Genomic DNA, 27,734 nt, shown 5'->3' on the forward strand with positions numbered 1-27,734 from the left:
GGTCATTAGGCAAACGGACAGCTGCTTATGTCCAGAAAGGTTTCAACGACATTCTGTTTAGTGCAGAGATAGGAGAATACCCGATGAAAAGCCACGACCTAGGAAACTACAGGCCACAGACACTGCAGACATACTGGGGTTCGGCTTCTCCTTCAACATTCGAATAAGTTTTTACTAGTTCAAGCACTCATCACTCGCCTTAACAAGTAAACGCAGATTTAAGTCAAATACACTCACAACCGGTATTTTATCCTCTTCATCTCAGTCTCAACAAACTCAACTCAACAATCATTTTTCTACATACCATGCATCTACTATTTTAATCCCTCATTCCTCGCCTGAACAAGTAAACACAGATTTAAGTCAAATACACACAAAACCGTATTGTTTTTCCTCTCAGTCTCAACAAACTCAGCTCAACACTTCATCGACATCATGGATTCACAGGAAGCAATATGATAATTTGTAAATATGTAGGAATAAAGTTTTGAATGAATATTATTATTGTTTACTTACCTTTATAAAATCTTGAAGAGCTTCAGATAAAGCAATGCTTGCACAATAAGCGAAATTGACTGTTTGGAAAACTTAAACAAACAGCTTATGCTGGTGTACGAATCATCTGATGCTAAATATCTTAGCGTTACAGCTAATCGTTCTTTTACAGGAATTGCTTTTCGAAACGTTGTGTTTTTCTTAATGATTTTTGGACCAATTAAAGTTATCAGTTCTTCAAAATTACTAGGCGACATTCTACAGAATGTATGGAAGTGGAGATTTTCCATCCACCACCGCCTTTTTTTTCTCATTTTTGATTTTTTTAACAGAGAATATATCACAATAAAAGCCACACTGCAAGCTCGTCCTCTTCCATTGGAACCGCCGGAGTACAAGTATTTTTCGAACTGAACGAGTCTATATGGACGATCAAGTGAAATTGAGGGCAAGTACAACAAGATTCACGAGTTCCAAGTAGAAGTACGGGTACTAGTAGGAGCACGAGTAGTCTGGACGCACCTTAACACAACAATTACCTAATATAATCACCCGGGTGTCTAATGAAAACTGTTCTGAGGAATATCCAGTTACATATTTTCCCCAAAAGTTTATTTGAAAATTTCGTTCAATACACAAATATGTATGTTTTGCAAACTGGAATTGAGAAATTTGTACCATGTAACCTGCAAGAAATAAAATCTTTTTTGCCTTAGTATTCTAACAGGCTATCTAAAATTTCTAGGACTGTGAATGTATTGGGACAAATCTTTAAAAATTGATATTTTTTCAGACACAATGACAGTGAATCGTTTTTTTAAACTTCGTATCCACGTACATTGTGTTGACAATCTGGAACCCAGACAGAGCTACGAGAAACTATGGAAAGTTCGACCAGTTTTTGAATCAGTCCTAAAAATACATCAAAAACAAACCCAATCCATGGGGAGTAAAACTATATTTATTAGATGGTGAAAGTGGATTGATTTACAATTTTCTAATCTATCAGGGTAGTACCACAGAAATAGAACCTTCTTATTTGAAAAATGGATAGGGTCCAGCTATCGTATTGCAATTATCAAAAGTACTAAAACCTAATAAGCATGCATTATACTGTGACACCTATTTTATCAAATGTTACCAAAAAAAATTCTCAATCAAAAATCAATACTTGTTGCTGCTTGTACTACGAGGAATAATAGATTTTCTAAACCACCTCTAACTAATGTAGTAAAAGATTTTTCAAAAAACGAGAGAAGATCAATGAAACAAATCATCTCTTCTGATGGAATTGTAGTAACCAGATGATTAGATAACAAGCCATTGATGGCTTGGACGTTGAAAACGCTTGGACGTGGAAAACGTAAGTCGGCCCGAAGTTATACAAAAGTATAAGTCCATGGGTGGCATAGATAAAACAGATGCTCTTATTGCGTTTTACATAATAAAAAATCGTTAAAGAAAGTGGACTGTTCACTAATCTTTCATGCAGTTGACATGGCCCTAACAAACCCTTGGTTAGAGTATAAACGAGACATGCATACCTGAGGAATTCCACAAAAATATCTCATAGACCTTAAACACTTTAGGATGAAAGTTGGTGAAGACCTCTTAAAAGTCAACTCTTTCAATACCTAACCGAAAGCGGGGAAGATCTTCAAGCGATACATCTAGTCCGGTAGTAGCTGCAAAATGACACAACATTAAAATTAGACCTCTTACTGAGGTGCAATTTGATAATATTGGACATTTTCCAGAGCACCCACAGCTACCTTTACCTTTAAGATGCAACAACTCTGGTTGTACAGGAAAATCTAGATGGAAATTTCAAAAGTGCAATGTCCATTTGTGCCTTCAAAAGGAAAGAAATTGCTTTTTTATGTTTCACATGCGCCAGTTTTTTAGATTTCTGAAGTACCTACTTTTGGGTACAGATGAATCCATAATAAATTTTTTTTATATATATACATGTTATATTTTTTTTAATGTTCAAAATGTTATATGAACTGTTTTTTTAGGTAAAAAATATTTTTTTCGTTTGCTGAAAAAAAGAGCGGTACTGAAAGGTTAATAAATTATGTTTATTTAATTTTTGTACACGTATATTATTTATTTCGTTTTTTTTTCTAGGCATCCGTTAATTAAATGATTACATACTATATGCTTTAAAACCAAATCACCAAACGCAAATTACGTGTCATGAATGAAAAATATGCCCGGTATTACAATGTTGCCCATAGGCTGCGAAAAAGAGTAAATGTAAGGTTTAGTAGAAGAAATTAATAACCAAGGTAGCCTTACTCACCAACCAACCAACTTAACCAATCTTCCTGATTTGAACAGTGTCTTTTTTAGACGACCCATATGTACGTGGACGCTTCTCAACGTTTCGCTTCCTTTGCAGGTAGTTTTTTAAATGCAAGTAAAAGCTGTTGATTATGTCAACTTGAGTACTCAATGTATTTAATGTGTGGGAGGAAGCATTCAACATAGTAACTCAAATACTTAACGTATCCCAAGTTGGAACATGAATCTTACATTTTTCTAGATCATTAATCTTTTTGCCCATCAAACAACCAATGGTTTAACAATATCTAAAGATATACAATACAAGTATCACAATAGTAATGAAAAATATTATATCAATCATGGAATAAACTTATTAGCATTACAAATAACTAAACACAAATCATTAAAATAACAACTTTATCATACTGCTTTGTACCGACTTAATTAAACAGAATATATTTTGTTAATTAAACAAAATACATACTCTGAACTTATATTTCCACTGGTAACGGTACCACAAACTACTTGTCATGTAGGTTATCTATACTAGAAAATGTATAAATAAATCGATACGTTTACTGAACATTATTAAATGTTTTTTTAAATTTTGCTATTGTATATTCTGCGATAGCTGTTTATTTGACTGTACTCATTGAATAAATGCAGTAAATTGACCACGCAAAGGCATATTTACGCACGCTGTGCTTCGTATATGACATAGTTCTATATAGCTAGTTATATGTTAAGAATTATTGATTTCCAATTATTTTATCCAACAATAAGGGCTATCATACAATTACCATATATCAGTTGCTTTACTCACCTGCCTAAAAAACAGTGGGTACGAGTGTATTGCTGTGTGATAATAATTACCTTTTTATGAGTGGATTTCGTAGCGCATTTTTGATAAAGCTACAAGGACAACTAAAAGTTTCTTCGATGTAATCATAAAGGTAGTGTAATGTAGATCACTAATATAAATCAACAAAATGGAAAAGTAACTATGAATGTCAATATGTTTTTTTATTATTTAATCTGATACATTTTGGTATTATAATGGATTTCGCCACAAAAGAATAATCATCTTGCTGAATGTATCATTAAAATAATACACAATAAACAATTCATATATACATATATATATATATATATATATATATATATATATATATATATATATATATATAATTATACAGAGTGGACCAAAAGTCTTGAAACGCGAATGTTTTAAATGGATGGTGCGATTTATACAAAAACAGGGATTCACCTATTTTGCAACATGAAAATTTACAAAACGACCAAAAACCAATAGTATATGATGCAGAAACATTTACATTACCAGCAAGAGAAAAAGAGCAATTGAAAGTTTTTAAGAGGAAGATTGTCAAAAAAATACTGGGACCAAAGAGGGAAAACGAAGATAATGCAAGGCAATGGATGAATCACGAAATACATGCATGGATGGGTCAAGAGAACATAAGTAGAGCAATAAAAGAACAAAGAATTAGATGGTATGGACACATAATAAGAAGAAAGAAGAGCAATCCGTTAAGAATTATAACAGAATGGATACCACCAGGTAAAAGAACCAGAGGTAGACCTAAACTGAAATGGAGACAACAAGTGGAAAAATACTTAAGGAGTATTGAAATTAGAAATATAGAAAGGACAATCAAAGAGAGAGAAGAATGTAGAAAAGTAGTGGAAACAGCGAAGTCACACCAGAAAATGTAAAACCAAACCCAGAATGAGACGTCCACACAAAAAAGATTTTCAAGTGAAAACTTGAAAACTTAAAAAAAACAAAGTGACTATTGATATTAGAAAAATGTTAAATCTGGCAACGTTCCAAACATTAAATGTAACATCTTCATGTTGCAAAATAGGCGAATCCCTGTTTTTGTATAAATCGCACCATCCATTTAAAACATTCGCGTTTCAAGACTTTTGGTCCACTCTGTATAATTATATATATATATATATATATATATATATATATATATATATATATATATATATATATATATATATATATATATATATATATATATGTATATCTAGGGATGTCAACTGCGATGTGTATGTATGTTTCATTGATTTTGAGAAGGCATTTCATAATGACGATGACAAAGAATGAACGAGATAAAGTAGACGTTGTGGAAATGGATTATCTTAGAAGGTCATGTCGAGTATCGAGAATGGAAAGAATCAGGAATGAGGAAATACGAAACCGTACAGGAATTAGAATCCTTTCAGATAGAATACAAGGAAGGCAATTACAATGGTATGGTCACGTGATGAGAATGGAAGGAGAGCGGTGGCCAAAGAAAGCCTTAATGTATGTTCCGCCAGAAAGAAGGAAAAGGAGAAGACCACCAAATTCCTGGAGAAGAGAAATTATAAAAACAATGCAATCTAGAGGCTTAGAAGAGGGATATTGGAGAGATAGGAAAAGATGGAGGCTGAAATGCGGGAAGCGGCAATCGCCGTAGGACCCCCGTTATATGATGATGATTTCATAAACTCTCATATGGAAAACTAATCGATATCCTAAAAACATCAGAACTCGATGGTGAGGATATAAGACTGATCTCAAACTTATATCTCCAACAAAAAGCAACAGTGCGATTAGAATATGAACTGTCCGAGATCTTTACAGTCGAAAAAGAAGTTAGACAGGGTTTCATATTGTCACCGGTATTATTTAACATATACTGTTAAAACATCTTTAGAGAGGGCTTGGACGAATCAGAAGATGGGATTGCTGTAAATGGCCAACTTATAAATAATATTAGATATGCAGACGATACAGCGTCGCTGGCAGATAGTGTGCAGGGGTTCCAAATAATGATGGATAACGTTGTAAAAACATGTAACAAATACGGCCTAAAACTTAATTGCAAGAAGACCAAAATAATGATTATTAGTAAGAACACCAACATAAACGCCCAAATTCCAATAGGTGATACACCGTTAGAAAGAGTGGAAAAAATATGCTATTTGGGCTAAATAAGGATACTTGGGATCACAGCTACTAAATAAAAACTCGTATTGAAAAAGCCAGAAGCTATTTTAACAGCCTTAGGAAGATTCTCTGCAACCTATCTTTAAGTATCAATATACGCATACGAATTCTTAGATGTTACGTCTTTAGTGTCCTCCTCTATGGAGTTGAAAGCTGGAGCCTTACAGAAAATGCCATAAAACGATTAGAGGCAATTATAATATGGTGCTACCGACGTATGTTGAGGGTCTCATATATACACCACACAAGTAATATAACTATTCTCCAGAGGCTAAGAAAAGACATTATTAACACCGTAAAGAACAGAAAATTGGCTTACTTCGGTCACATCATGCGTAATAATAAATACCGATTTTTACAGTTGATTCTACAAGGCAAGATTGAGGGTAAGAGAGGCCCTGGACGTAGGCGTATATCCTGGCTGGCTAATCTTAGGAAGCGGACTGGTTTAACGTCAACTGATTTATTTCGAACTGCTGTGAATAGAATAAGATGGAATGTGGTCGCCAACATCTCTAGAAGATAGGCACATTTAGAAGAAGGGAATGTAAATTGTCAAAATTTAAGGTACTGAAGTGAGGTAAATCCACATTGGTTACGTGAAAACCATACTCAAAGACCAGAAAACCTAAATGTATGGTCGGGTATAGTGGATACCACTTAATAAGCGATAATTATGAAATGCTATTTAGAAATAAAATTGTACCTGTCTGAAAAACAAGTTTGGAGTCCATTTTAATGAGATATGACTTAGCAAAGACGGAGCTCCAGCTCATTTTGGTGAAAGTGTTCAGCGTTATTTGGATCCGACATGTTATGGACGATGGATTGGTAGATTAGATTGCATTTAATGGCCTCCTCATTAACACGATTTGAATCCTAAAGAATATTTGTATTGGGGATACTTGAAAAGGAGAATTTATAAAACTAAACCAGCAAGTGTTGCACAGTTAAGGCAAAAAATTATGGATGAATCCAGATTAATTTCTAGAGAAATATGGAGAACTGGAATAGACGCATTCAACCACCATTTAGAAAACTATATATATATATATATATATATATATATATATATATATATATATATATAGATATATATACTACATATGTAGTAATAGATTTATAAGCTTATACATACTTTCAGAAAACCCATATTATCATTCACTACCTTTTATACCATCATTAACACCTAAATTAATACAAATACTAAAGGTTATTGACAATATAAAAATAGCAACAAAGAACATCAAAACTATTTCATCTTTATATTCTAAAACTAAATATCCTATAGACAAATTTGAAAAAACGAATTTAGTATACAGCATTAGTTGTACTCAGTGTGAGGCTGAATATGTTGGTGAGACCGGAAGAAATCTTTCAAATCGCATTATTTCTCACAAAAGTGATTACAGAATTAAAAAACCATCTTGTGCTTTGGCAGAGCATGTAATCGATAAAGACCATATTATGGATTTTGATAACATTAAAATTTTATGTAGTGAAAGTAATAAATTTAAAAGGACTTTTTTGGAAATGGTTTGTATTAGCAAAAGTGATAACAATTTAAACAAAAGATCAGAAATTCAAAATTTAAGCAAAATTTATAATTATATTCTTTCTTTATGATTCATATATAAAACTTGTAAAATGTCATATTTAATTCTCCATATATCTGTTACATTCTTTCAGACATCTGTCAACGGTGAATAAATCTTCTTCTTTTTGTTACTAAACAAAAAAGAATGTTTAAACGAAATTTTACTTTTGGCAATATAATTGTCAAAAATAAAAATTTTATGTTGGCATTTATGACATTGAGGCTATTTGTAATTGGTTGCTATTTGAACTTATTTATAAATTCAATTATTTTTGTATTAAAAAAATGTTTTCAAAATTATAAAAATTTTCGGAGAAACATTTATTGGATTAAAGCATTTTTATATTAAATATTTTGAAGATGTATTAGCAGTAATTTTTACTTAGTAAACTAATTTTTATTAGGTAAGTTAACAAAAATTGTTTTTTCTTTTTAGTTCAACCTTGTAAGTATTTTGTCTTTTTTAGCTCTTGATAATAATTGTAAACACAATTAAAAGCTCGAGAATAAAAAAATAGTTAACCAATAGCCCTTTTATTGACTCCAACCCATCCAAAACAGTTATATATTTGTTCCAAACGAGTCACAAGTACTTCTTTTTTCTTATATGTATATATATATATATATATATATATATATATATATATATATATATATATATATATGCTGTTCAAATTTAATTGTACAAAATTGAAGCGATTAGGCGTTTCTAGGCTTTTGTTGTATCTTTTTAGGATGTTTCTGAGTAAATAAAATCGAAAGTATTTTATATGGTTGAACTAGTATTGAAGTGGAGATTTTAATAGAGGTACAATATACAAGGTGTTGTATTTAAAAAAATAAAAGTTACTATTTGTACTGATATCAGAAAAAATAGTAGATCTGGCAACGTTATAAAAATTTCAAATCTTTATTTGGTAAAATAGGTGTATCCTTATTTTTGTACAATTCGGAATATACATTTAAGAGATAGTTAGGCTTTTCCAGACTTTTGGTCTACTCTGTATATGGTCTTGGTTGTTATCTGGCGTCAAAACGTGGAGGCACAGTATTTTACTGTTGAATAAATTATAAGAACATTCGAGTTCTGGATATTTCGCAGAATATTGAAAACATCATTTGGTGAACAAATGAGCAATGAGGAGATTCGTAGAACAGTTGTTAGAGACAGAGAGCAACTATTTTCCATAAAATCAAGAAAGTAGATCATCTTGGATATATGTATTTGAATAAATTGCGTAAAATTAGGGGATTTACGTAATTTAGAAAATATATGAATTATAGTTCGAATAAAATTATTTAGGTATTTGAAATTTATTTGATTATTTGAATAAATTGCGTAAAATTGGGGATTTACGTAATTTAGAAAATGAAGAAGAATAATGAAGAACATTCGAGATCTGGATATTTCGCAGAATATTGAAAACATCATTTGCTGAACAAATGAGCAATGAGGAGATTCGTAGAACAGTTGTTAGAGACAGAGAGCAACTATTTTCCATAAAATCAAGAAAAGTAAATCATCTTGGATATATGTACATATAAAAAGAAATTAGAATTGTCAGTTATTAAAACCAATACAAGAAGAAAAAATAGACTACAAACAAGGAGAAGGGAATAGAAAAATAACATAACTTCAGAATATTCGTTGGAAAGTAAAAATTAGACACAGTAACATCAAACGAAAACAAATATTTTAATGTAATCAACAAGAAGAAACAAAAAGAAGACACAAAATACACAAGAGTCTGTAGATTGGGTAGACAGAAGAATCTTAGAGAAAAAAATTACTTAAACAGTTAACTGTAGAAAAATCTTAGGCTGATCCCGTGCTAAAAAGATGTCAGCAAGGAGGTACAATAGTCAATTTGCTGAGACATCAATGGAAGGTTCTTATAGACAAGCACCAGATGGCAATGTAGTACGTAAACAAGGTGCACTCGCCATATATATGTGTGCATATGCAAAAGCTTCTTCCATATCTTAGATGTAACGGCTAATATTTTTATGTACAAAACGTGAAATACACGTTTTTGTATAATAAAAATATTTAAACAATTCTTTTAAAAGTATTACAAAATTGTATTGTATCAAAAAGTGTTAAAACATAATATAAACTTACAGATTATTTAGTATATAATTATAATTCCATCAAATTTTCGTTTATTTTTTACACTAACACCTGTTAAGCAATATATTTATGCAGAAACACTAACCTATAAAATACAACAAAAATAAATGAGGAAGTCATATCTACTAATCGATTGACTTCCTGTTATACATAAATAGGTACACAACAGGTTCAAATAAATTTTGACCATTCTTAAATCAAATTGCCCCTTTTGTTTAGAACAGATACTTTATACAATTAACAATAAATTAAATAATAATGTAGAATTGAACGTAGAAGTGTCCAAATACAGATCAAATTAATCCTCATCTTTTTTTAGCGACCCAGTTAAGAATTTTATATAAAGTTTTATTATATATATTAATTTAAATAAAGTAATTCAAGTCGTTTACGTGAGATGTGGACGACAGATAGAATGAAGAGGTGCTTGAAATGATGAATGCAGAGAAGAAACTAATGAGGAACTCATTAGTTTTTTTTGTAGATCCTCTATCTCCTTGCATTTACTTGTGGGCCATTGCTCTTTATCTCTTTTTATTTCTGTCCTTATTTCTCTGTTCAAACGTTTATATTTCGGAGGAAAAAGACAGTTAAGATTTGATTTCACGTATAGTGCGTCTGTGTATCCGCTTATAGTATTTCGTCCTAAAAGGGCTCTTAAGAACGGCTCTTCACAGTCGCTCTGAACGCGAAAATAAATATTTTCTGTCTTAGGAAGCAACTCTAACATGGCTTCGTATGAACGCAAATAGCGACATCTGATATTAAAATCCGTAAACTAATTTTCGAAACCAAATTCAGATTTTTGCTTTAATCTGTGCCTTCTAAGAATTGCAATGCAAAACAGAAGATTTAAAAAGAGGAAACAAAATAAAGAAATGATTGAAAGGCGAGAAGAACATGAACAAAAAAATGATATATAACAATTCTATAAGGAAATCAATTTTGAGAAAAAAGGTTTCCAACAACGAACCAAATTATGCAAAGACAAGAATGGAGAGCTAATAGCAGACGAGACAGCAGTGCTAAAATGGTGGAGAGAACATTTCGAAGAACTGTTAAATAAACAAAATCAACTTTACGAAAAAGAATAGCTAAGATTAGTCAGAGAGGCTTATGTAGACTTATATGCACTAACAGAAGAAGAAATAAAAGATGTAATTAAAAAAATGAAAAAAAAACGAGGCTCCAGGATGCAATACAATAACCGTAGAAATGTTAAAATATGGAGGGCATAGAATGCAGAGTGAAATATCAAAGTTAATACTACATATATGAAATACAGAAATATTGCCGGAACAAGAAAAAATTGCAGTGATATTCTCTCTACATCAGAAGGGAGAAAAGTAAGACTGCAATAATCACCGGAGAATATCACTACTAAACGTTGGATACAAAATATTTAGCAAAATGTTAGACCATAGACCAAATAGTAAGGCAAACACTGGAAAAATTCTACGAACGGAATACTAAACTACATCATCTTTGTATGACTTAATAATTATTAGAAAGAAACTATATAGCACAATGCAAGACTTAAATGTGCCAAAAAAAGCAATCAGATTGGTAAAACTATTCCTAACCAATACGAAAGCAAAAGTAAGAATCCAAAATCAACTGTGAGATGAATATAATATTAACGAAGGTCTATCACAAGGAGATACGCTGTCCACAACACTTTTTAACATTGCGTTGGAACAAGTTATCAGGAAAACTCCTATAGATAGAGAAGGTAGAATATTTATGAAGATTAACCAAGTCGTAGCCTACGCAGATGATATAGACATACTTAGCTGGACATTAAAAGAACTAGAAAATATTTATACATATTTTAAAGAATCGGAACATACTATGGGTCTCGAAGTTAATATCTCAAAGACAAAGTACATGAAAACAACTCAAGAAAAAGTACAAATGAAAGACACTCGTATATCAGTGCGAGAATTTCACGTAGAAGCAAATGCTTCTACAGCCTACAGAATATTATCAAAATTAGGGTATGTCAAAATTAGTATCTATTAACTAAAAAATAAAAATATACACAACAGTTATGAGACCCGTAGTAAAGTATGCATCAGAAACATGGACTTTGACTAGTGAACAATAGGAACAACTTCTTAGAAGGGAAAGAAAAATTTTTAAGGAAAATATATGAGCCTATACAGAAGAATGAAGAATGGAGTATAAGAATGAACCACGAAATAAATCGAATATTTAGTAGACCAACGAATACGAAGTAAACGACTGATTTGGTTGAGGCACGTAGAAAGGATAGATGATAAGAGAAATACAAAAACAGTGCTTAGAAAAGAATTAAACGGGAAGAGATGGAGATGTAGCCCCAGAAAGAGATGGATTGATGGTATTTGAAAGATGGAATAATATCACTGCAATCTTGACACGGAAGAAAGGAAATAATGCGCGGTCAGCAAACTACAACTTTTATAGACATATATATCTCATATCGCAAATGTATAAAACCTTTACCAAGGTCATTATAAATGGATATAGATAAATAGCAAATATGACGCATACTAACTAGTCAAGTAGGCGAGGTTTACAAAGGGATAGAGCACAACCAACCACCTTCATACTCTTACAATATTAATAGAAAAAGCCAATGAATACAACCTCCCACTACACTTAGCATTCATTGTTTACGAAAGAGCCTTCAATAATGGTGGGTCGATGGAGTTGCAGTAAATTACCGCATAAATTCAAGATGTAGGATGTCAATCCATAAAATATAACGAAGGCTACTTTGAAAATTCAGCTAGACCGAGATGTACCTACACAATCAATTAGAATTAGTAGTGGAGAAAGTCAAGGATACAATATCACACAAATCATTTACTCTGACAGTGGAATATTTTTTTTAAGTCCGTGGAAAATAATGAAATATGGTTTAACTAAAAATATTAGGTTTTTCAATGATATACTATTAAGTGTAGAACTAATGATGTCACAAAATAGAGGAAAAAATAGAATATGTTCAATTATATTATTTATTTATTATTATATTATTTCTTTTTACAAATTTGGCCAACAATGAACATAGGTTAGTAGAAATCGCTAAAAATAGTTTCTAACGAGAAATGTCTTTTAAATTGAATTTTTTCAGACATTTTTAAGAAATCTCAACGGTATTGAAGTTATCATCTTACGCTTCCTTCAGTATTATAACGGTATTACAAAGATACTGTGCACTTTCAATTGTTCTTATTATGATATTTCTGTTTATTGATGTCAAAAATTGTTAAACTGTTTGTTCGGGCTGTTAAGCCGTTGTCTTATGAGATTAGTTCTCGACGTTTCGCCATTTTCAGGTTACACATGGTGTACTCCTCTTCCAGATTTCTAAACATACAGTCTATATCACTCTCGTCTTCAGCTAGAATTTCTTGGTCGTCAGCGAAGTGTATTGTGTACAATCTCTCGTCTTCGATTGATATGCCATATTGCAGCACTTTCTTCTCCACACTGAGAGCGTTTTCACTCCATTCAGATATATTTTGAAGAGTGTAGGTGTTATGCTGCAAGCTTGCTTTAGACCCTTACTAATAGGAAGTTCTCTAGTTAATTTGTTTCCAGAATGTTTTCCGTCATATTTTTGTAAAGCTGGTGTCCTGTTGTTTATTCCTTGTTTTTCCATTGCTACCCAGAGCATTAAAATTAGTACACTATCGTATGTCTTTGTCAGATCTATAAAAACTAAAAAATTGTGGGCTAATATTTTTTCAATAACCTTCTTTAGAGAAAATATGCTGTCCCTATAGGATCTGCGAGCAGTAAAGCCATTTTGTTCTTCTCCATCTTTCACCTATTTTTCAATTTTATTTTTTGTTATTTTTCCATAGAGTCTTGAGAGTAAATTTATGACACTTAGCTCCCTGTAGTTTGAACAATTCTTTTTATCTCAGAGTATATATATCACTGGGTAATACCAGTGGGCTGTGTTTTAGTCATTCGTTCGGTATACCTTGTGGTCTTTATGCTCTTCGATTTTTTAGAGTTCGTATTGCAGCTTTGACTTCATCGTATTCCACTTCATATGTTGTATTAGTGTTCGTGAATTGCGGTCTTGTTTCAGTCAGAAATTATAAGTAATGTTCGATCCAAGATTTTTCTTCTATTAAATCTATTCTACTCGCTTCTTTTCTGTTTGTTTTTCTGTCTTAGGTTTTTAACTGTATCCTCCACACTCCGATCCTATTAATACTCTTAACGGCATCTACTTGTATGGGTGTTTCTTGTTTTGTTATAACATAATCTATAATTGACTTCATGTTTGTCGTTGGTATATTAATGAATTTTTTATGTTGTAAAAAAAGAGAAAAGGAAAGCATATTTATGTAGAATACTGTAGTAATAACACAAATAACACCTACCAACAATACAAAGATACAAGGAACAACATCAATAATAAGATAAGACGAAATCTTCACTGGAGGCAAGCGAACCCCAACTTTGTAGCAAAACAGTAATTAATGACAAAATAATCGAATACATTCCTCGATATTCGAATATCTAGGAGTACAAATAGCCAGCTACAAAAACCTTAAAGAGAAAATAGGAAAACAAGCAAATACAGCAGCTTATGTATCACTATGTCTAAGGGATGTCATATAACCTAAAGAATTATAGATCTATAGATATAATCGTTGCTCAGTCAAGTATACAAACTGTTTATGAGAGTTATTAACAATCGGTTGACTTACAAAATGGATAAAGCCAAAAGAGTACCAATTACCCGTATTTCTTGCCTTTGTAGACTATGAAAAGGTGTTTGATAGTATTCAGATGTGGGCCTAGAACAAGTTATTATAATCTAGCCCCAGAAGAAGTCTACAAAACTACAAATTGGTCAACGTATGGCTTCAAAGTTAATGGCAACAAGTAAACCACCTCAGATTCACTGACGACGTCGTGATTATAGCGACCACATTCGATGAACTACAAATTATGATGAAGGAACTCGCAGACAGCTCCCAATACGTAGGCCTAAAAATGAATATGACAAAAACTAAAACAATGACGGCACAAACGACCCCCGACGTATAACTTATAAACGGCAGTGAGATAGAACAAGTCCATGAATATATCGACCTAGGACATTGGCAGGTTCTGTTGGATACTTAAGAACCGCAAAATACCTCAATACTTGAAGAGCAAAGTGTTCAAGCAGTGCATTCTTCCTACCATGACATATGGATGTCAAACCTAACCCTAAACAAAGCAAATAAAAAATAAACTAGCCACAATGGAAAGGGCAATGGAAACAGCAATATTAGGTATACAACTCTCAGATACAAAGAGGAACGACTGGATAAGATCAAAAACAAAAGTTGAGGATATCAAAATAAAAATTGCCAAACTCAAATGAAGCTTCGTAGGTCACAATACTAGACAAAAAGACCAACGTTGGAACACCACAATACAATATTGGAGATCTTACAATGTTAGACGAGATAGGTAAAAGACAGAAAAAGAGTAGCTGGAACAAATTGGAAGTATGTTACTTAGGATAGAGATCATTGGAAGGAGTTGGGAGAGGCATATGTCCAAAAATGGACGACAGAAGGCTAAAAAGAAAAAGGGATGTCATCTGAAAGAAAAACGATACGACATTAGATGGAAAAGTACGTACATCGTCGGCATACTGCAAAAACTGACCAAGTCAAATTTTGTCAGTTTTGCGTTAACTTGACTAAGTTGTTAGTGTTGTGTAATCACTAAGAGAAGTTGTTAGTTCTATCAGAATGATTGATCGTCCTTTAAATGTAATACCACTGTCAAACAAACCTCACCTACAATGACTATGTACATAAGAAAATTTTGGTTACATTTAAAACTGACTATGTCAACTTAGTCACTGTTGGCTGTCAGTAGATTGCACTTGTCCATTGTGTGCTATTGTGTGCTATTAGTTTATTGTTCAGAACTGTTTACAAATTAAAGCAGTAATATATTAAAAAAATGATGTCCAGCAGAGGAAAATATTTAGTGTCCTTATGCGTTTATAGTACTGAAGAGAATGTGACTGCTGAAAGTAAGTAAAATATTAAAATTAAGTAATTATTGTCTTTTTTGAGAAATTGAGGTTAGATTATTTTTCCGTATTACTCTTTACCTATTTTAGTGCTCATTTATTTCTATAGGGCTACACGTTTAAGTAGGATTTTGATAATAAACGTGTATTTAAATTAAAACCTCTAGATTTTTTAGTTTTACATTGTATTTTAGGCACAGCAGCTGTAAAGTTTCAATCTTCAGAAAACTTCACTGCATTTACCGATAACGAAATACTTTTTACAAGTAATCTCCATAAAGGTAATTATGAACAGTATAGTAAACCGAAAGCTACTAGTGAATTAGGTTTAGAGAGGCGCGATGAATATGTTTCGGAGAAAATCAGAACCAGAAAACTGGAAAAGAAACGTAACTAAGGAGAAAAGAAGTTTGTGCATATCGTACAACAGCAAAAACAAAATAAAACCAGGAAAAAGTCCAAAAGTTGTAAATTGTAAACATTGCAAGTTTAAGAGCACTTCGAAATTTACTGAAGAAGACGGAATTTCTATTTCTTCAAATTATTGGAAACCCGATTACTTACGCCAAAAAGACTTTATTTTATCATGTGTTATAAGTTACTTGTCAAAAATTCATAGAATTCGTACCGGCACAGGTACTAGAAACGCATCTAGCCGCAAATACCATTTTAAGAAAAGTGCAGAAATTATTAAAGTATGCAAAATTTTTTTCTTAAAAACTCCAGTGGATGGTCCAGTGGATCATGCTTTAAAAGGCAAAAATGAAAATGGGTTATTTAATATGAAGGATAAAAGGGGAAGGCAGGCTGCTTACAATAAAACTCCAAATAAACTTACAGAAAGTTAAGGATCACATTGAGAGCTTTCCGACTATGGAATCACACTATTGTCGGAAAAGTTCAAATAGGTTATATTTGGATCCCAATTTGTCCATCACCAAAATGTTTGAGCTTTATATGGAACAGGGCAAATGTTGAGATGGAGCTCATGTTACTGAAGCCACTTATAATATGTCATTTTTTAATTAAAACAAACAAACTTCGAGCAGCTGAAGAACAAACATTTTTAAGGGCTTCGTTGGATTTACAAAGTATATTGCAAATACCATCCTCAGATGTGTCACAAATGTATTATTCTCTTAAATTTGGTGCTTACAACTTTACAATATATGAAGCGGTAGCTCCAAATAATGCACACTGTTATGCATGGAAAGATTAATGGTCAAAATGGCAGCTCCGAAATTGGAATAGCATTGATCAAGCGGATAAAAACTCTGTCAAAAGGCATCACCGAGATCAATTTATATTCTGACACCTACAGCGACCAAAACCGCAATCATTATTGCCGCATTATTTTTATATCTTTTAACACTTACCCAAATTGAGATTTTGCAGCATAATTTTATGGAGAAAAGACATTCGTACATGGAGGTAAACTCAATGTACAGTGCCATTGAGTCTACCAAGAAAAATGTTGCCATTTTTACCATGAACAATCTGTTGAATATCTTCAAATTAGCTCGTTCTACAAGACGCAACAAAAAGAGCAGTGCCTACAGAGTTGAAGAATTACGGTATTCAGACTTTTTCGATCTTAAATCCTTAGCACACGAGTTCTTAAAAAACAGAATCAAAGATGAAAATTGAAACAAAGTATCATGGTTAAAATTAAAAGTAGTGTATTATGAGAAGAGTAAACCTTGCTGTATTCTTTATAGGTACAATTATAGTGATTCTTATTATAACACTCTTAGAGTATGTGGCAAGAGCAGACCAGCTGTTATTCTTAAGAACATTTCAATGTTATACAAAGAGCTTTTGTCTATACCAGAGAAAAATAAAAATAGCCTCCTTCAATTGTGTAGAAACTAAGTTCTCCAGAGTTCCATGAGTAGTATAAATCGATTCCAGTAGACAAAAAACAAAGTTCTCATACCGGAACCATCCTCTTCTGAAAGCGACGACAAACAAACTGATTTTTAATTTTTTGTGTACTGATCATAGTTAATAAATATCACTTTCTAATAAGTGACCTATTGACCAAATCAAATTTCTAATTTTTTTGACAACAAAAAGTGACCAAAAATAATTTTTTAACTTAAGTTTTTAATACACAAGATTTCAAAAGTGCAATCATAGAAAGCTAATATTCGATTATATAAAAAACTCAAGTTAAACTTTAATTTCTCGAAAACAGTAATTTTTGACATGGTCAGTTTTCGCAGTATGTCGACAATATATAAATCACGTGTAAGGCCAATAATGATATATGCGATAGAAAAGAGACCAGGAAGAGTAGAAATAAAAAAGAATACTTCGAAGGTTAGAAATGAAAGCGTCATATCAATTGCTGGGAAAATATTAAGAGACCGAATTCCAAATAAGAAATCTCTGTAAAATACAAGGTATTATACGTTCGGAAAGACAAAGAAGACGGAAATGGAACCAGCATATGATACAAATTGATAGTGAGAGCCTAGTTTGAACAGCAAGAGATCACCAGACACCCACCAGACTCACAGGAAAACTCAACGTCACAAATATAGCCTTAAGATTATATAGGAACAGGCATAATGCCCAACATAAGTAGAAAAAGAAATTAAGAATAAATATATTTGTCGTCATCATCATCATTCTGTCTTTATAACCCTGCATGGGTCCTAGCCTACTCAGGTATTTCTCTCCAGTCGTCCCTATCCGTCACCTTCCTGCGCCAAGCTCGTATTCCCTTATGTCTCAGGTCTTCATCAATGTTATTAAGGAACCTTGTTCTGTGTCTTCCTCTTCTTGTCAGACCAATGGGTATATCAAGGAGCGTTTTTCTAGCTGAGTCATTTTGGTCCATCCGTATTATATGCCATACCTACCACAGATGTCCTATCTTAATATATTTTACGATCTATGGCTCCTTTTCTTCTTACTTTTTATAAGCAATTCTGCTTATTCATTGGCGGATTAATACCTCTATGGGAGGTTGTCACTCCATCTTTTGCGCGATCGTCCGATACTTCTTTTGCCGATTGGTGACTTATCTCTTGCTATTTTGACGACACGAGTCTTCTCCATTCTGCGTATGTGGTTATCCCATTCTTTTTTTCTTTTTTTTTGTCCATTCATTTATACACTGTACGTTGCATTTTCTTCTAATGTCTTCACTTCTCTTTCGAACTCTCAGCGTATTTCCTGTAATTTTTCTCAGTACTCTCATCTCTGTCGTTTTTAGTAGCCTTTGCGTTGTGGCTGTGTCCGGTCTTATTTCTGAGGCATATGTCATTATTGGTCATTATTGGCTTTACAAATTCTTGACTTCATCTCAGTGTTAATGAGTCTGTTTCATCATATAGTGTTATTAAGGCATCCTGCCTGTCTATTTGCTTTTTGTACTTGATCTCTCACTTTGTCCAGGTCTCCATAGCTGGACAGTGTAATTCCCAGGTATTTTATTTCCATTACTTGTTCAATACTGATGCCATCAATTTCTATTTTACATCTGGTTGGTTCTTTGCTGACTACTATTATTTTAGATTTCTGAGAAGAGATTGTCATATTAAATTCTTTTGCTTTTATATTAAATCTGTGGACCAGTCTTTGCAGACTATCTTCATTTTGAACTATCAATATTGCGTCGTCTGCGTAACAGAGTATTTTTATTTCTTTGTTTCCCATTTTGTATCCCATTCTTTTGTTAACGCTTTTGATGATTTGTCTTATATATAGTTTGTCTTCTCTACACTCCATTGTCATTAATCGCTGCATACGTTCGCCTTAGTACATTTCTTTCGAAACATCCTTACATGTTTTCATTACATTTTGTTAGAGTCCAGGTCTCTGAACCATATGTCAGATTTCTATGTATTTCTCGATATAATTGAGGATTTAAGAAGAAGGTTGAGCCCTTCTGCGATAGTATTATTTTCAGTATTAACGAGCGCTCTCAGGTATACAAATTCTTTCACAGCTTCGATGACGTTGTTTTCTATAACAAGTGGTCGTAGGATTTGTGGTTGCGTGCTTATTTTCATGTACTTCCTTTTGTTGGTGTTTATTATTAAGCCCATTTTTGTATCTGATTTGTATTTGATTTTTTTAGTGCTACATGCGCCTCTAGTACAGCGTTTTTTCGTTCTACCAACAGTAATGATATCATCAGGATAGGCAAAGATTTGCACTGATTTGTTATATAGTGAACCGGTACGGTGGTTGTAATTTGTGACATACGTATTACTTGTTCCAGAATCAGATTGGACAGTACACAGAAGAGAGGGTCTCCCTGGCGCAGCCCTTTATTTGTTTTAAAAGGTTTAGACAGCTCCTATGGATTTGTACTGTAAATTCAACTTTTTTTGTTGAAAAAAAAAAGAGTTGAATACATTTGTCGTACCTGTTCTAATATACGAGACCCAGAGATGAACATATACCAGGAACAACTTTTCAGAAAATTGCAAAAACTCGAAGAGCAATTAAAAGACAGATGCTAGGGACTTATCAAATGCAAAATGATCAACACCAAACAACATACGACATTGAACATGTTCTAAAAATAAAGTGGAGATAGGACTTAACAAAAAAACATGAAGATAGACCAAAAAATTGAACACTGGAAACAATATAGTTTAAAAAGTTTGAGACTTCAAAACAGGTCAAGAAGAACCCTGCAGGTTTAATGTGGAAAATACAAACGGAAGACAAGGATAAATGGATCCGATTGAGAGATCTATTTTCATAATATAAGTAAATAGTTCAATACATTTTTTACTTACCACTTACCTCTTTAGATTCAATTACCAAGGGACACTTTGAAAAGATGTAAAACATAGACTAAATAGGTCGAATCACTAAGAAGAAAAGAAAGTATCGAACCATGTCTAATAAAGCTAATTGTGCAATGAAGAAATACGATAAAAGAAAACTATTTACCAATAAAATACCAGCAATGATAGCAATTAAAATTGTGACAAAGTTGAACTGATATTTTTAGAACAACCACATTAAACATAAAACTTTCTGAACTATAACTCAAAAACAATCATAGTAAGAAGCATATATAAAAAAACGATAAATGGTATAAATAGCGTGTGTGCTTTAATCAATGACTCATACATAATTTCCAATGAAGTACAGAAAAGGAACTATTGTTTGTTGAAGCTATTGCAGAACATATGACCTTGATTCTAATTCGTTTTGATTATGTAAAAGGGACAAATTTTTAGCTCAATTAAGTTTAAACATAATGTGTTTATACCCTTAAAATAACTATTAATAATACCCTCTTCACATTGTTTTATAAATTACTCATTGAGTTAACCACATCCGCAGGAAATAATTGATATTATACTCTCTTGATATATATATATTCTCTCGAAAGCAAAATTGGGTCATTGGATCTTAAAACAAAACCATTTGCTGGTGATGTTAATCAAGGATTACATCTAATAAGTAAACTTTTTGTATAATAATTTATATTATTTTTCATTTCATTTCTATATGTGTTTAGTGCTAGCTAAACTAAATTGCTTTATGGAAATAAACCTTCAACAGAGGTTTCCTTTTGTGAAAAATTTCCTTTTATAGCATCGCTAATATGTAGAGCACATTAACATATAAAGTATAGTATGTTTAATCAATTCTATTCTTTCGTTTGTAGACGATAAAACCCATTGATACTACACTTATCGTCTCCCAAGAAATTTGACAGTGCCCTAGAGAACTGTAAAGTTGTTGCAATCTAGTGAAATGATTTTTAGTGCTTTTACTTTGTATTTCTATTTAGCATTTCGCAATATTATTATTTGTTAACATGAAATTTAAGATATTTTCAAAATCTCCGTAATCCTTGACTTTGTTAAAACTATCATAAACTTTTGATGTGAATGTAAGTTACAGATTGAACCAACAGTGTTACTAACCTTAGTAATATTGAAAATAAAGGAAAAATTTCGGATGCTATCCCATTCTAAATCACACAATCATTCGTAAAATATCACAGTAGCCACGTGTATATGGTTTCACTCCCTATAAAGGGAGGTGATTTCGCGACGGAAAATCTTCAACTACTGCTGGAAAAAGAGTAAATTGAAAACGTGTTTGGATTTATTGATTTTCCTCGAAAAGCTCCTAGCAGATTTCCTCGTTTCACATGCGCCGTGACGTCTGCGCACTAGTTAGCGCATGTTGGTACATGCAGGAGATCGTTATTCATTAACACATTTCATATTGGCGCATTCTTATACAACCATTTAGATTTAAATTATAAAAAAAACTTTTTATATAAACGAAAAATCTCAAGCTAAATTATCAGGGAAATTTATAATATATTTGTTCGACGAGAGTCTGATCATTAAAATATCTTTCCATTACGTAACACATTATGGCATGTTCTTTCAACTGGAGTGAACCAATAGGTGATAAACGCACTTTGTTCGGCAATATTCGTAAACTGCACCAATATTTTTCAAAAAATAGTTCCTTATGATATAAAATATTTGAATTTCCCGCCTACTGTCATCAATACTGTGCTGCATTTATTGTTTTTATCTCTTATTGTTGGGACATCGTGCAAGTTTTTATTTTAATATTTAGTAAGAGAATATGGAAAATAGGTCCCTGACTTCTTTTGTTAGATCAATAAATGGAAAACCACTATATATATATATATATATATATATATATATATATATATATATATATATATATATAGACAAAAATAGAATATTCTATGAATAAACTTGAAAATTTATTGATTGAAAATAATCAAAGCATATTATACATAATCAATTTAAGTATTTTTAGTGAGTATTATTGGCGGATTATTATTATCTAAGACATGGTTTATTCAAAAAATGATTTATGGTTCTTTCAAATTTTTAATTTACTGTAGGTATACAAGCATGAAATTTTAAAAAACTGGATAAAGGGGTTTGTTGGTGTAGTAAGAGAGGAAATACTACATTCTACACTTTATACTAATAATCGCGTCTTAATCACAAAAAGCCAGCGGAGTAAGGAAGAGCTACCCACGACATCGGGACACAAAAAAACATTCAACACACTAACAAGGAAGCTCGGAAATATGAGGAAACAATCTATTGACATTAGTAAGGTTATCATACCATGGAAACTTCCAACTTGAGATATCTTCGAACAGTGCTTGCATGTATTCTTTCCATCTTCTTAATTTATATTATATTGTAATCAAAATCTGTCCTTCGATGTCTATAACTATGCCTGTCTTGCTGGACATCTCTGATATGGGCGTAATTTCTGTCACTGCTTTAGCTATTTCCCTTTTTACTATGATCGTTTCTGTTTCTTGTTGTCTTATCTCCCGAATAATAGTTATTGTGTTCATCTATAATTGTTACTCCAGAATTTGGCCATCGAACTTCACTGCATTCTAAAATATCTATGTCCAGGAGTGTCGTTTCTTGAATATTTGCTGCTTTGCTTGCTTGGTACATACTTCGAATGTTTTACGTACCGACCCTTTGCACTTTTGAGACATTATTGGCTGACCTAGGGATTCTTAGTAGCCTCTTCCCACTGAAGGGGTGCTCGGTACTGAACGCCGTGCCGTTTCTTTTGGATTTTCAGCCATTGTGGTGTCCTGGGGATATCTCTACGGATCTTTAATGTGTTAGTTATTCTGTGGCTTTCCACATCTTAATGTCGTTGACTAATTTCGCTCTTCCGTCTTCGCTCAATTTCTCAGCTCCTAGGAAATGAAGTGCACTACCAAGTGTCGATTCTTCCACCCATAGTTGTTGACCAACAAGTGGGGCATTACTTATACCAGTAATCTTTCGGTTACGAGTGTGTAGTAAAAAAAAATAATAAAAAAACTTTATATCCATTCGGGCTGAAGTGTATAAGTATTGATACACTTTGTATTCCCGCTAATACCTCTGGGTATTGACCTTACGTCACTCACCATATTTAGGTTTACACTATACTCAGGTTTGGAGTCCATAATCCCTCTAAATTCCTTTTTATGGTAAATTCCATGATATTATACTTCTGGGAGTTTCTTAAACTACAGTCAGAGAATATTGCATTATATACCTGACTGCGCAGCTATACCATTAATTGTAGATTTATTGATTTAACATGACACACGCTCACACATAAACACACCCGCATACATATCCAAATACAAAGGAAACATAAACATATGGACATCTACACCATGCTTAATCATCAAATCATAAAACAACTGCATCACAATAAAACCATCATGCCCTAACAGCATTTCATCCCGACTCGTAAGAATAAAATATACACAAGGCAAAAAAAGGCCCACACGAGGACTTAGAGAGCGAATCCACCAATAAAAATATAGAGGAAAGGACCAGAGGTAACCCCAGCCGCATTTTCTATCTCTGTCATAAATAGGTCACAATGACCTCAATCAGAGTTAGAAATTCGACGGAATATTACAAAAAAGAGTGTAGATGCAACTTGCTCCCCAAAAGAATGTCGTGGTAGAATTTACAAAACGGCTCTAATGAATATCTATGCAGTAGTGATCCCCCTTAAGAAAGTTGCTAGCTTTAAGGACTTCTTGGTGAAGTGTAGTGAAGTCAAAGGATGGTAGACTTTGGTACAAACTTTGTGCTATAAATGTCTCACAACTAAGTGGCAGAGATAAGTTGTATCTCACCTGAGACGAAGAACAAAATTAAAAAATTAATCAAATTTGCAAATACAGGTCTTTCATACGATGTGTAGAGAAAGCAATCTTCTTCTTCTTCAGTGCCTTATCCGGTCCGGATGTTGGCGATCATCAAGGCTGTCATGGTTTTGTTGACTGCTCTGCGAAACAGCTTCGCTGAGGTCATCCCAAACCATTGTCGGAGATTTTTTAACCACGAGATACGACGGCGTCCCGGTTCTCTTCTGCCAAATACTTTACCCTGCATAACGAGTTGAAGAATTCGATATTTTTCTTCGTTTCGCATCACGTGGCCAAGAAAAGCAATGCAACTTAGTTGCATAAGTTAAGAACTTCAGAACCTTCAGAACTAAGTTAATACTTAGTTCTGAAGGATTTGCACAAACAAAATTTTTAATAGATAACTCTATAGAGTACTCAATAAAAAATAACCAGACATTTACGTCCAGACGCAACATATCTGAAATAATGGCAAATCAATATTGTGCTGCTTCCAGTGATAAAAGCTGTTCAATATAAGTCTTAAGTAAGTAAGACACTTCGCCAATAAATAATCCTACAAGCTTTACCAAATTTATTGACACTCTTAACTCCTAACTAAATTAGAAATACTAGTCCAGGACCAGATAACACACCTATGCTTTTTTTTTAAGAAGCTATCACTAGTAAGACAAGAACTATTTTTGCAACTTTTTAATTTTATATGTATAAATAAGGTTTTATCACAAATATGGCCCTCATCAATTATAGTTCCAATATTTAAAGCAGAATTCTATAGACCAATCCCTCTCACGAATGCAATGTATAAGTTGCTAGAAAGGTCAACCAATCAGGCCAATCGACTTATACGTTATATTGAACATAAACATCTTATTATACGCTAACAAAGTGGATTTAGGAAATATAGATCAACATTAGATAACTAAATATCATTGGAATCAGAAATTCACGAAGCATTAATGCAATCAATAATGTTTAACCATATTCTTTGATGTAAAAAAGATTTTTGATACAGTATCAGAGCACGTATATCAAACGCCAGGAACGATAAAACTAAACCAAAAATAATCAAATATAATGTTGATAAATTAAAGTGTACTGAAGTCGAAAGAAACTTCCAAATATGCTTAGATCGTAAAATATCAGAACATCCCAGAAGTGAGGTATATCCCACTGAACTTAACACAAATTGGGAGTTTATGAAAACCACGCTCAAAGAGACCGCAGAGGAAGTGCTGGGTGAAGTACCCAAGGGACAGCGAAACAACTGGTTTGATGAGGAATGCCAACGAGTAACGAAAGAAAAAAACGACGCGTATCTGAAAATGATCAACAGAAGGACTAGGAGCAATGTTGAAGAATATCGAGTAAAGAGACGAGAGGAAAAACAAAAACACAAACAGAAAAAGCGGCAACAAATCAATAAAGAGTTCGAAGAAATGGAAAACCTTAATAGAGAACACGAATACAGAAAATTTTACAAACAGGTTAACACAAAAAGAAAAGTTTTCAAGCCACAAGCGAACCAAGTCAAGGCCCTAAACAGAATTCTTTTAAACGAGAGAGTGAAAGTACTAGAAAGATGGCAGGAACATTTTAGTACGCTACTTAATGGAGAAAGTAGAGCTGAAGGTAGATATGTTATAGAAATAGAACAGGAGGATACTGAACTACCAACTTTGGAAGAAATAAACAAAGCAATTCGGTCTCTAGCCAGAAACAAGTCACCCGGAGGAGACAACCTACCCGCAGAAATATTTAAATGTGGCGGTCAAACATTTGTAACCCTCCTTCACAAACTACTAATACAGGTATGGCAAGAACGCGCGTTGCCAGAAGATTGGAATACTGGAATTATATGCCCCATACACAAGAAAGGAAACGTTCTTGAATGTTCCAACTTTAGAGGGATTTCCCTTCTTAATACAGCATATAAAATTGTGTCCCTGATACTTAACGAACGACTGGCACGGTATACTGACAATATAATAGGATCCTACCAAAGAGGCTTCTTGAAAAATAAATCTACCATTGATCACATATCATCCATCAGACAAATATTCGAAAAAACGACGGAGTACGACATAGACTGCCATTACATCTTCGTAGACTTTAAGGCAGCGTACGATACTATTGACAGGTCCCAATTATATTCGGCGATGATCGAATTAGGAATACCAAAAGGATTGGTAGAATTAATTAAAATGACAATGATGAAAGTCGAATGTAAAGTGCGCGTACAAGGGGATGTTTCAAAACCATTTAAAACCAACAGAGGACTGCGCCAGGGAGATGCGCTATCATGCACGCTGTTCAACCTAGCGTTAGAAAAAGTTATGAGAGATTCGGGAATAAACTTAAAAGGTACGATATATACTCGTAGTATACAAATAATGGCATACGCTAATGATATCGTCATAATTGGAAGAACCCAAAATAAAGCAGTGGAGGCTTTCACACGTATCAAAAATGCCGCAGAAAACATCGGACTTCTGATTAACAACCAGAAAACTAAATATATGCCGGCCATATCAAGAATTCAACAAAATAACTTAGAGGTGCAACACGAAACGATAGAAATGGTAGAAGAATTCTGCTACTTAGGATCACTGGTAGACTACAAAAATAACACATACAACGAGATAAAAAAAAGAATATGACCGCTGTTATTTTGGCCTGGGCCCTCAACTAAGAGCGAGAAGTATGTCAATAGCAACAAAGTGCAAACTTTATAAAACAATAATACGCCCAGTGCTCACATACGGATCGGAAACATGGGCAATGACGACCCGAGATGAAGAGTTACTGCGAGTCTTTGAAAGAAAAGTATTGAGGACCATATATGGCGGAGTAAACGAACAGAGTCTGTGGAGAAGGCGATATAACTTTGAACTCTATAGACTTTTTGGTGATGCACATATTGTGAAGACCATCAAAATAAACCGCCTAAGGTGAGTGGGCCACGTTATGCGGATGGATGAGAGTGATCCCACTAAAATAACTATGCTAAACAGGCCGGTCGGAAGAAGAAGAAGGGGGCGACCTAAACTCAGATATCTGGACGATGTACAGGAAGATCTGAGGGAGACTGGAGTGAGGGGCTGGAGAAAACAGACACTCGATAGGGAAGGATGGAAGAATGTTTTGAAGCAAGCCAAGGCTCACGAAGGGCTGTAGCGCCAACTGATGATGAATGTTTAACCATATTCTTTGATGTAAAAAAGATTTTTGATACAGTATGGCGCTAGGATATTTTAACTACACTCCTTGATATTTCCAAGTTTGAGTCAATGACCATTTGTCTTAATGTAAATTATAGTTAAATGGAATTCCACAAGGCTCGAGTCTAAGCGTAGCGCTATTTTGAATTGTACGACAATGTTTAACTCTTCTATTGTGCTTTTTAAATAAATATAATTATTTTGCCGTCACAAATAAATAAAACAAACCAAACATTCTCTTCGTTACAACCCTTGGATA

The 27,734-nt window shown here is 33.2% G+C and overlaps 1 protein-coding gene across 7 annotated transcripts in view; it reads right to left on the reverse strand.

Annotated features, from left to right (window-relative positions):
- Cadps (calcium-dependent secretion activator 1) overlaps window positions 1–21,631 on the reverse strand; it is a 204,531-nt gene extending 182,900 nt beyond the window's left edge. For all 7 annotated transcript variants that reach the window (XM_072546787.1, XM_072546786.1, XM_072546789.1 and 4 more), the window contains exon 1: window positions 21,493–21,631. The gene's annotated coding sequence lies outside the window, so the exon portion shown is untranslated. The remainder of the gene's footprint in view (window positions 1–21,492) is intronic.
- Between the last annotated feature and the right edge of the window lie 6,103 nt (window positions 21,632–27,734).

Source organism: Diabrotica undecimpunctata, chromosome 10 (genome assembly GCF_040954645.1).
Source record: "Diabrotica undecimpunctata isolate CICGRU chromosome 10, icDiaUnde3, whole genome shotgun sequence".
In the NCBI taxonomy this organism is placed as follows: Eukaryota; Metazoa; Arthropoda; class Insecta; order Coleoptera; family Chrysomelidae; genus Diabrotica; species Diabrotica undecimpunctata.